Raw genomic sequence first — 12,588 nt, 5'->3', positions numbered from 1 at the left:
CGGAGAAAGTCTGCAGATGCTGGAAATCCAAAGCAACACACACAAAATGCTGGGGGTGGGTGTGGGATCTCAGCAGCTCAGGCAGCATCTATGGAATGAACGAGCAGTCAGTGTTTTGGGCTGAGACCCTTCTTAAGGACTACAGGTCTGAAATGTTGACTGCTTATTCATTTCCATAGATGCTGTCTGAACTGCTGAGTTCCTCCAACATTTTGAGTGTGTTATCTTTAAATCAGATTCTTTAAATCCTATAACCCGGGCTCCCTCTCCAGTGCATTTCCAAGGGAATCCTGCAGAGTAGGAAATGAACACTTCCTGTCTGATGTGCTCAGAAATCACAGGGCACAAGTTGAAGTTTGTTGGGGCTTTCTTAGATATCCTGTTTAATATCACTTAGAACTTAATTACTTACTGCCCATTATGTCACTAGTGTTTAAGGCAGCAACGAAGGTCCTCCATCTTTGGCGGTGTTCAGGGCTTCATTCATCATGTCAGTAGCTTCCTCTCAGTTTTCATTACTGTCAGTCACTCACGTCCTGACCGGAGACTTGGGAATACTGCCACATTTAGATGTAGAAGGATCCTTCATTGCTGTTTGGGTAACAGTTTTGTTTTACCCATCAGAGTTGTTAGCCCTGTACTGAATCCCTGAATTTGAAGGACCAGTGGACTACTCTTAGTCTGACCTCTACTCTTTAACTTGTTTGGCATGGGTGACCCTACCAAGAGCCAAAGCATAAAGCCCTGACTGCAGCCAACATAGCTCTCCAGGTCACTGAGGCACGCAAGCCTTCAAACCCAATGACAAGTTTGTGCTCCCCTTGGAGGATCACTTAGAAACGCATGTGCAATTCCTTATTGCGGTATTGTGATGTGGTAATATAACCTCGTGGCATTTTCTCATGATAAATCATGATTATGCCACAAAAATGATTGGATATATTCTGAAATTCTGAATTAATCTAGCACATGACCATCTTTATTTTTTAAAATTTGAAGCAATGCTTTAAAACTGTGGACAAAATCCTTTTCAAAAAAGTTTTGAAATGTAAACTTGACTACTTAAATGCAAAACTGCAGATTGCTCATGAACTATTCAAGGCATCATCTGGAGAGAACATCTGTGCCCCACACTCAGCAGTGATATTAACATTTAAATTGACCTAACAGTGCTCCAATTTAAAGATTAACACTCAGCCAGGAAAGTATATGAGCCAATACGCAATAAAACTAAAGAGTGCATTAATATTGCAAAGCTGCTCCCTGCTGTAGTTCAGTATGGGTATTGCTGTAGGAACTACAAGCAGGGTTATTTCAATACCTGCAGCTTGCTGGTATGGAACTATAAACTGTGCCCTGAAAGTGGCAGAAGGAGCTTACTAAAGGTGAATCATCAGAAAGTTACATAGGAAGCCATCTCATACCAAACAAAAACCTTCTATATTGCTTCTGGAATTTTAAATTGTTATTCAAATTTTAACTGCTGACTTCAGTGAATCATAACATCATATCATTTATGCAGTTTCAATTATTTAATGTATTCATGTACTTTAAAAAATCCCCATAATCTTAAAATTAGTGTTAAAATGTTCAGCAGTAAAATTAGGAAGCACTTTTTCAGGCTATTTTCTGATCCAGCTCTTACTGTGGATTATTCTATCAAGCAATCAGGTCTCATTATGGGTAGGAGAAAAAATAGATGAGAAGGAGGAGAGGGAACGTCTGTCAAGGCAGAGAATTGAAAATAGATAGACTATGAGTGTGAATGAAGGCAATGGAAGATAAGAACTGGGAGGGAGAGAATATGTGTAATTTAGGAGAGCAAATTGGTGAATCAAGCAAGGGTGAATGTGAAGTGATTGAGAGTGTGAACCAAAGAGAGTGGGTGTAAACTCTGAGAGAGACTGAGCAAATGAACTTTGACTTTATCTGGCCACTTCTGATCAACTGCTTGATGAGGTTAGGGCACACTGAATTGGGCAACAATATATTGTCATGGATTGAGAACTGTTATTGAACAGAAGTAGAGGAATGAAGTAAATGGAGCCTTCTGAGCTTGAAGAGTGTAACCTATGTTTGGACCCTAGATTACTCACAATGTGGCTGTGAGACCAAACGTCATAATTCAAAATGTGCTGACATCATTAAGCTAGCTGGGATTTCAAGTAAACAGGAAGATGTACAGAGACATCAAAGGGATATAGACAAACTGAGCAAGTGGACAAGAACAATACAGATGGATGGAATATAACTTGAAAATAATGAGGCCATCCTTCCTGGACCACATTGTGCTTGTTGATTGATGTACTGCAAGCCTGAGTAGTTTTCAAAAGAACCTTGTACACACAACATACAGATGCAACAAGGAATCAGGAGGGACAATGGTATATTAGCCTTTATTACGAGATAGTTTTTATACAGGAGTAGGAAAGTCTCACTGCAATTGGTTAAATGGTCAGGGTGTTGTCCAAATTAGTTTTCTTACCTAAGGGAGTACATGTATATCACCATATACAACCCGGAGGTGCATTTTCTTGTGGGAATCACAGTACTTGGAAGGTGCTTGGAAGTAGGTACAGAGGAGATGTCAGGGGTAAGGTGTTTGGAAGTAGGTACAGAGGAGATGTCAGGGGTAAGGTGTTTGGAAGTAGGTACAGAGGAGATGTCAGGGGTAAGTTTTTTACACAGAGAGTCGTGAGTGCGTGGAATGGGCTGCCAGAGGTGGTGGTGGAGGCGGAAGTGATAGGGTCCTTTAAGAGACTCCTGGATGGCTACATGGAACTTAGAAGAATAGAGGGCTACGGGTAAAGCCTAAGTAGTTCTAAGGTAGGGACATGTTCGGCACAGCTTTGTGGGCCGAAGGGCCTGTATTGTGCTGTATGTTTCCTATATTTCTATGTTTCTAAATACAAGGAACACAATAGAATCAATCAAAGATCACACCCAACAAGACAGACAATAGCCGATATGCCACAAAAACCAAACTTGCAAATACAAAAAGAAAGAGAAAGAAAATAATGATGATAATAATAATACATAAGTAATAGATATCAAGAACATGAAATGAAGAGTCCACTTCAGTGGGAACAGTTCAGTCTTGGGGTGAGTGAAGTTGAGTGAAGTTATCCCCTCTGGTTTAATAGCCTGATGGATGAGGGGTAATAATTATTCCTTAACCTGGTGGTGTGGGTCCTGAGGCTCTAGTACCTTTTTCCTGACGGCAACAGCAAGAAGACAGCATGGGGTCTTTGGTGATGGATGCTGCTTTCCTGTGACAGTGCTCCCTGTAGATCTACTTAATTGTGGGGATGGCTAGGCCATATCCACTACTTTTGTAGGCTTTTCCCTTCAAGGGCATTAGTGCTTCCATACTAGACTGTGATGCCTTCAGTCAATATAATCTCCACTACACATCTACAGAAATTTGTCAAAGTTTTAGATGTCATGCCGAATCTATGTCAGACTCACAAACACCTGTATCAGGATGCTGTTCATCAACTATAGCTCAGCAGTTAATACCATCATTCCCACAATCCTGATTGAGAAGTTACCTGGGCCTCTGTACCTCCCTCTGCAGTTGGATCCTTGACTTCTTAACTGGAAGAGCACAATCTGTGCGAATTGGTGATAATATCTCCTCCTTGCTGATGATCAACACTGGTGCACCTCAGAGGTGTGTGCTTAACCCACTGCTCTACTCTCTCTATATATATACATGACTGCGTGGCTAGACATAGCTCAAGTACCATCTATAAATTTGATAATGATGCAACCATTGTTGGTAGAACCTCAGCTGGTGATGAGAAGGTGTACAGGAGCGAGATTTACCAACTAGTGGAATGGTGCTGCAGCAACAACCTGGCACTCAACGTCAGTAAAACAAAAGAACTGATTGTGGACTTCAGGAAGGATAAGATGGAGGAACACATACCAATGTGTTCTCCAAGTTTGCGGATGACACGAAGCTGGGTGGCAGTGTTAGCAGTGAGGAGGATGCTAAGAGGATGCAGGGTGACTTGGATAGGTTGGGTGAGTGGGCAAACTCATGGCAGATGCAATTTAATGTGGATAAATGTGAAGTTATCCACTTTGGTGGCAAAAATAGGAAAACAGATTATTATCTGAATGGTGGCCGATTAGGAAAAGGGGAGGTGCAACGAGACCTGGGTGTCATTATACACCAGTCATTGAAAGTGGGCATGCAGGTACAGCAGGCGGTGAAAAAGGCGAACGGTATGCTGGCATTTATAGCGAGAGGATTCGAGTACAGGAGCAGGGAGGTACTACTGCAGTTGTACAAGGCCTTGGTGAGACCACACCTGGAGTATTGTGTGCAGTTTTGGTCCCCTAATCTGAGGAAAGACATCCTTGCCATAGAGGGAGTACAAAGAAGGTTCACCAGATTGATTCCTGGGATGGCAGGTCTTTCATATAGAAGAAAGACTGGATGAACTGGGCTTGTACTCGTTGGAATTTAGAAGATTGAGGGGGGATCTGATTGAAACGTATAAGATCCTAAAGGGATTGGACAGGCTAGATGCGGGAAGATTGTTCCCGATGTTGGGGAGGTCTAGAACGAGGGGTCACAGTTTGAGGATAGAGGGGAAGCCTTTTAGGACCGACGTTAGGAAAAACTTCTTCACACAGAGAGTGGTGAATCTGTGGAATTCTCTGCCACAGCAAACTGTTGAGGCCAGTTCATTAGCTATGTTTAAAAGGAAGTTAGATATGGCCCTTGTGGCTACAGGGGTCACGGGGTATGGAGGGAAGGCTGGGTTCTGAGTTGGATGATCAGCCATGATCATAATAAATGGCGGTGCAGGCTCGAAGGGCCGAATGGCCTACTCCTGCACCTATTTTCTATGTTTCTATGTTTCTATGTTTCTATGTTTCAATCCTCATAGAGGGATCAGAAGTGGAGAGAGTGAGCAGCTTCAAATTCCTGGGTGTCAAGATTTCTGAGGATCTAACCTGGTCCCAACATATTGATGTAGTCATAAAGAAGGCAAGACATAATGGGGTAAACACCTTGACCTTTCACATTTTGGACTTGAACTGGAGTCAGCCAGACGAAGATACTGAGTATAATTCAGTAATCTTTGAACAATGAAGGGCACTGTAGCATAATGGTCAGTGTAATGTTAAATGGGTAACTGGTCACCACTGAGCTCAACTTGTGTATAAGTGAGTCGTCTCCACACCAGGGTTCTGCCCGAAGCATACAGCCTTGTGGAACACTTCTGTCGTGGCAAAGAAAGGGTGTCTTTGCCACAGAGGGAATGTAGTGAGGATTTGTCAGGCTAGTTACAGCTATGCCATATAGGACAGAGTCTGAGTGGACTAGGCATGTGTTCTTTAGAGTTTATAAGGATGTAAAGTGATCTCATCAAAACTTAGAAAATTCTCAAGGGCTTGACAGTCTGGTTCTGGGAAGGATGTTTCTGCTCATTGCGATTCTAGGACCAAGGGGAATAGTTTAAGAATAAGGAGGAGACTAACAGGAACTTCAATGAATTTGGATTACTTCGAATGTGGACATTGGAATTCTCCTATTCAGACGGCTGTGGAATTCCAGGCATTTAGTTCATTCAGACCAACCATGTTCTTCATCAATGGTGAAGCAGGGCCTCCTATTATTTCTTAAATTCTTGACTGATAATTGCAAAGCTCTTTGTTCTCTTGTCCATAACTTCAGACCTTGATAATTTTCTAACCAGAGAGAATTATAGTTCTTATGTTTCCCTCTTCTGTGTTTGATAAATCATGGAATTATGTTTGATTTTCCAATGTTGTGGTCCTGTGCTTTAATTTAGAGAAATCTGAGTGCTTTATTGTTACAGTATTTGTAATACGTTCAACATTTCAGTTTAAAGTTTTCGTTTTACTATGCTTTTGACTTTTGCTGTTCGTTCCTCCTTGGTTGTCCACAGCTTTTGTTTTGGCAAGTTACACCCTTGCCTTTTAGGAGTATGAACTATATTTAAGTACCAGGCACTGTATAATATATTCACTATTTATACAACCCACTGGAAGATACAGTCCTTAATAAAAATGTATCCAAATTGCCATTATAAATAATGTGCCAGCTGTAGGGATTATAGGATTAGCTCTGGAAGTCTATCTTTTAAGAACAGCACAGACCAGACTGACACTGTAAATTAATTCAGCTGTTAATAAGTACAGTTCCTCTTGTCATCATGGAAAATGCTTGTGGATAAACACACAAAAATTTAATTTAAAGTTTTAAAGTAGAATTGAAATATACTTTTCTCTGGACATTGATTTTATTTTAACTAAACTGACTTTACAGCCACCGGATGTCATAATGGGGTAAACACCTTGACCTTTCACGTTTTGGACTTGAACTGGAGTCAGCCAGACGAAGATACTGAGTATAATTCAGTAATCTTTGAACAATGAAGGGCACTGTAGCTTAATGGTCACTGCAACGTTAAATGGGTAACTGGTCACCACTGAGCTCAACTTGTGTATAAGTGAATCGTCTCCACACCAGGGTTCTGCCCGAAGCTGATGAGATTTCTGTTGACTGGAAAGAGATGAAAAAAATGAGAGATGAGAGTTTTAGTCAGAGGAAATGGGAACATTAAGTTGCTTGCGGGGTTTTTTAGGTTATACGTGATACCTGATAATAGTTTTCAAATGCATGCCACCCATACTTAGTGTTTGGAAAGTTGAGTCATTTCTAGGGAGTTGTATCCAAGTTGACAATGAGTGCCTGTAGATCATCGGTGACTCACAAGTGAAGCCAGTAAAACAGCTTTTTTGCAAGAACTCCTTTCTTACCATGTTCCTTCTCCGCTTTATGCCTACTATCTTGCCTCTTCATTCTCAGTTTTGATCAAAAACATCAACAATTTCTTTCCTCCATTTGACCTGTGAAGTTTCTCCATCTGATTGGTCAATATTCAAGACAACTTACTGCATGGGTGGCCTAACTACTTCAAAGTCTCCCATCAAGTAAAATCTAGTTTTACATCCCTAGTACCAGCAGAACTTCTCTATGATCACAGATATCATCTTAAATTCAAATAATGATGTCATGGTACCTTAGAACTAAAATTAAATTTAATAGGTGAATACCATTTGAAAACAATACAGCCTGAAACTTCAGTTTTGTAATTATCTAAATTTATATTTGTGAAAAAAATAAATTGTTTTAAAAATCAGAAATATGAAGATGCTAGACATCTGAAATAATGCCAGAAAATAAAGGAAACTCTCAGCAGGTCAGGCAGCATCTGTAGAGAGAGAAAGATGAAAGATTTCTCATCTCAGTCACTAAATCTCTTTCACTTTCCACAGAAGCTATTTAACCTGTTGTGTATTTCTGACATTCTTCTGTTTGAATTACTATTGTTATTTGACTATATTACTCTAGTAATCTGACTGGTCAAACATTCAGTTAACTGAAATTCGTCTAACCGATGTTGATTAATCTTTAAATTTAACTCTGATAAGTTTTATTTTTTCACGAGAGGGTGGCTGGAGGAAACATGGCACAAACCCAATGTGAAAATGAAGAAAGAGGGCAAGCAGAGGAGATTTGTCACAATGACAAATGTCAGAATATCAAGAGGGATGAGATACACTTAACTATGAGACTGGAAGCAGGTCCAGTGCACAATTATTGACAGTAGCAGACAGATGCTTGGAGACTCTTTCATGCAGAAAGGCGGGCAGTCAAGTACTGTGAGGAGAGCCTTGACCCTTTATTACACAGGGCAGAGTTTTACATTATATTTTAGCAAAGTGGTTAAAGGTAATAAAATCTACATTATAATGGCGATATTTGCACAATTTTATTCAGTATTCGGGTAATCTATGGAGCATATCATAACATAATCTCCATGCTTTCAATGATTTTAAAGTGGCCTATGTGCTTCATCTCTTTCATGAAAAGTGATTGCGTGTGGTGCTTCACTGTTAATAATAGTGCAATTTGCGCAAATTTGTGTTTGTCTTGTTTTTTGTACTCCCTGTGCTATTTTATTGCAATGTGGCAATTAGCAATATATTTTAGCCAGAGGTGGAACAGTTCCGTGCCAGCAACTGTCCATTTTATGGAAGAACAGAAGACCATCCAGCTGTTTCTGAAAGATTGTGTTTGCCGCTTTGCTCTAATCATGCTTGCTTTGGAACAATTCACAAGACTCATCATTTCAACTGTGCTATTTATCCTGCTAATGCTTTCTGGCAACCCAACTTTGAAAATTGCCGTATTTACAAAATAGTCTGAAAGCAATCATGATATTACAGTTGCTTTTGGAGCCACAACCCTGAATCAGTTGTTAGAGCTCAGACTTCTGATTTGGAAGATTACGGCTGGAAGTAGCAAATTAAAGAGCCAGGCTAACACCCGAGAGCAGTAAAAACCAGACTGAAATGCAATGTAATACCAGATTCATTTCAGTATCATCATTATGTGCCATGTTATATGACATGGATCATCATGATCCCCTGACCATGATTCTTCTTGACAAATTTTTCTACAGAAGTGGTTTGCCATTGCCTTCTTCTGGTCAGAGTCTTTAAAAGATGGATGACACCAGCCCGCAATTAAATGCCCAATTAATCTCTTTTGCCAACACAATGTCTATAGCTTCCCATTTCGTGCACATTCATGTGCCTTTCCAAAAGGCCCTCGAATGCCCCGAGCGAATTTGCCTCCACCACACCATAGGCAAAGTACTACAGGCACCCAACACTCTCTGTCTTTAAAAATCACTCACACATCCCTTCTGAAATCCTATTTGAAAAAGTTGTTACCGTGGTGCGTGGTAAACATTTATCCCTCAGCCAAACAGATAACAGAATTATTTATCCTATTATTGTTTATGGGATCATCTTCTTGACACTTCACAAGGAATTATATTCAATGTTACGTGCACTCAGAGGTCCTGAAAGGCGCTTTATTATCGCTTTCTTCCCCGAGTTTTTCTAGATAGGATGAACAGATGAAAATACCAGCTTTTTGCAAAAGATTAGAGTGAGAGGCCATTGAGAAGGAAGAAATAGGTGAATAGTCTTGAACTGAAACATTAACTCCATTTCTCTCCGTGTGCCAAACAGGGGCACATGGGTCTAGGTCACTGCACAACACAGACGGCATAGATGAATTACACCAGAGAATCTGTTTTCATGCTGATTGAGTTGAATTGACTATTACTTACATCCTTCACATGCACGAGGAGTAAAAATCTTTATGCTACATCTCCGTCTAAATGTGCAGTGTACAATTTATAGTAATTTGTAATAAATAGTATGTACAACAGGACAGTCAAGATAGCATCGAAATACAGTTGCATCAGCATGAATTAATCAGTCTGATGACTCTACGATTGAGATGTGACTGTGTGCAGTTAACGAACATCCACAGGAGAAATGATGTGCTCATGCCTGTTCAGATTACGGCTTTGGAAAAGCTCAGAATGAAGAATGAGTGCTATCGTTTAGAAATTGCACTTGGAGCAAACAATACATACAGCAGCTGAGAGGAAACTGTAGCAGTATGGTCCCAGTCACCGCAGCTCATGTCCCAATCTGTCCTTGATCTATCCTTGATTTATACTGGATTTATTGCTTTCCCCATTCTTCAGACTTTTTACTCTGTTTGAATAAAGCAACATTGGTCCATGTTTTGCAAGCAGCCCTTACTTCACAGCGCCCCCTACCCACCTGACTAGTTGGTGTGCTGAGGACAAGGAGTTCAGTTGAGAAATTGCCAATGAGAACCTGTCAGGGATTTCACCCAGCTCTCTCAGTCTCCCTATAGCCATACAAGGAGCCCCACACAAAACTGTTGACATTTCTCTGGAAAATTAGGGCCATTAGTTCAAATTCTCTTGTATAGTTTTATGAACTTATTGGACAATGAGCATTAATTTTGCCATAAAATAGCTGTATGCATTATCTGTTTGTTTGATGACTCATACAATTTAACTTCTTTTTGTTCAATCCTACAGATTAGCATCCAAGCATAAAGGCTAGTTACCACAAACTTTCAGTTTTACAGGTTGATTTGGATAAAATCGCAGCTCCGCCTTCTGCAAATTTAGAAGCACGTCCGTACTCATCTTTCAAATAGTAGATGTAATTTGGAATAGATTTTTTAAAAGCTAGCTTGAAATAAACTATTCTAAATCTACTAAAACCTGTAAGTTGGTACTGAAGAATGCTTCTGTTGATTGAAAACCTAGAAAATTTCTTGATGCCAATCACTTTAATTTTAGCTTATGGAAAACATAACATGAATGAACAGCAATAGAAACATGTGTCAATGAACCCTGTTGTTTCTTTCCTGCTGTTTTAAATTGTGTCTAGTGCTGGAAGGCTGTTGTAGAGTTCTCAACATTAACAGGGCCTAATAAATTTCCTGCCAAAAGCTCTTGGCCCAAAACGTTGATTATACTCTTTTCCATATGTGTGTGCTGCTTGGATTTCCAGCACCTGCAGATGTTCTCATTTCTAATGTTTCTTTGTCATTTTCGCTCCAATTCATACCGCACCAAACACCTACCAATGGATTCAATTTCCTCCAAACTAGAATGTTTTACAATATGCCACAAAAAATTTTCTCCAAGGAGTAGGGATGGAAATTGTTAAAGACGTGAGAGAAAATGAAAATCTAGAGTACTGAAGGTATTTCTTGCTTGATTTGTGGGAAGTTGAATCGGCTCCTAACATCTATAAGTTAATGCTTATTTACACTGCTGTATGCAGTGATATCATATAGCCACAGGCAAAACCTTATCTGAAAATGTGTGAATATTTCAACATTTGGAATTACATCAATCTGTGCTTATGTTTTGCATTCCTTCTGCTAAAAAATATTTTATTTAATCCTTACACTAAATGGGTGATTAGCTTGATGCTTACCTGAGGAATGTACGGATTTAGATGCTTTTGTTGTTTTATAACTCCAAAACATGGAAGTAATTGAAAAGAAAAGCACAGAGGCAAAAATAACGAGTCTTAGCTTAATTTTTACTTTAAGTGAGGGGCACGCACATGATGTAGTGATGTAATGACATATGCCATTTACGTACTTTTACATATAACTTGAAATCCAATGTAAACAATAAAGAATGCTTTATCAAACAGTATATTTACAATATTACTCAAAGATTACTGAAATATTAAATACACTACACCCTTCCCTGCTTATCTTCAACTCACTATGAACGCATCTCAGCTTATATACATAGTATGCTGTATAATATAACTATTACACAGACATCCACAGTGTATTAAATTTTAAATTGTCCCATTCAGGCCAAAAGATTGAATCGCTGTGGAAGCTTTCTTGCTCTTGTAGGATAATGTCTTTCCTGACAAGGGGTAGGTGGGGGTACCTTTTGGAAGCTAAGCTCAACTTGTTTAGCTTAGACTGTTTAGTGAGCTAAACTCTGGGGAGATTAATGTACAGTATTTTAAATTGCATTGTCAGTCATGTGAGCTTGGTTATATTCTGGTCATTGGAACAGTTGTTGGCTGACTCTTCATAGGTTTTACAATGAAGGATCTATCTTACTGCTTCATCTACATCTACTTCTGGGCATGTACATTTATTATATCTAGTCAGTGCACACAATGTAAATTACAACATAGCTTTACAAATTATGTATATTTATTTTTCACTAAGAAGCATGCTTTTCTATTCCAGTAATAATCTGAAGAAGATAGGTAGAAGCAATAGCTCTATATCCAAGCAACTTATTGTCAGCTCACTAAATGGTTTATGAGTCCAAATTCCATCAATGGAGAGAATTCCATTGTTTAGAAACTGGGGTCTATCCTTTGTACAGCTCTAATGACCATCTGGTTCCCCCTCAAAAATCATGACATTGTCGAAAAAGATGTTGAAACTGACAGCAGCATGCTTTTCGGCTGGAAACAGAAGCTAATACAGGATCTGTGTACTTTCTGATAGGACTCACCTGGTTTAGCTAGGTGCCTTTGCTCTGCTGTGCACCAATCACAGAAGCTCATCAGCTCTTAAAACCGGACAGAGGAATGCACGTTAAAGCTGCAGGGAGGAGGGGAGGGAGGTGAGGGAAGAAAAGAAAGAAAGAGGATTTCAAATTCAACCACAGTGGCAAATGGTGCAGGCTAGAAGGAGGAACGCCATGAAACTCATTCAAATAACATTTAAATTCTCACTCCCACAGTTCCCCCACACCTCACCTTATCTGACAGCACCCTCAGCTCTCACTCCGCCGTTGGCAGCTACCACCCACACTGAGGTCATGCCTTCAAAGAAAATATGAAAGCACACAAAATATCCTTCTTCTCCTCAACTTCAGCAAAGGCCACCACATTGGAGGAGTCCTTCACCCGTATAGTACCTCACACCAACAGGGGTGACCATCCTGCACTTGTTGGGTGGAAAGATCACCAGCTACCTACATCTCCATCACAAGTGTGATGCCCCAAGTATGCTCACTAATAGTAATTGCTACATCCCCTTTCATTCAATTGGCCATCAGCACACGCACCACCTCATGCACTGCTACTCCGCTATCAAGGTGTCCCTGCTGCAGCTTGGCAGTCCAGCCTCTGCCTGTTTTG

General features: G+C 40.0%; 1 protein-coding gene and 1 long non-coding RNA gene across 7 annotated transcripts in view; one reads left to right on the top strand and one right to left on the bottom strand.

The window, feature by feature from the left end:
- The window catches only part of LOC134351680 (metabotropic glutamate receptor 8-like), a 440,260-nt gene that overhangs the window by 409,928 nt on the left and 17,744 nt on the right, over positions 1-12,588 (top strand). The gene's annotated exons all lie outside the window — the stretch shown is intronic.
- Positions 1-12,588, bottom strand: part of LOC134351681 (uncharacterized) — a 30,475-nt gene that overhangs the window by 5,231 nt on the left and 12,656 nt on the right. The window contains exon 2 of the long non-coding RNA XR_010019231.1: positions 11,958-12,046. This is a non-coding gene — a long non-coding RNA (uncharacterized LOC134351681). The remainder of the gene's footprint in view (positions 1-11,957; positions 12,047-12,588) is intronic.

Source organism: Mobula hypostoma, chromosome 9 (genome assembly GCF_963921235.1).
Source record: "Mobula hypostoma chromosome 9, sMobHyp1.1, whole genome shotgun sequence".
Taxonomy (NCBI): Eukaryota; Metazoa; Chordata; class Chondrichthyes; order Myliobatiformes; family Myliobatidae; genus Mobula; species Mobula hypostoma.
The sequence above is the reverse complement of the archived record's forward strand: the minus strand, read 5'-3'. Positions and strand labels throughout refer to the sequence as shown.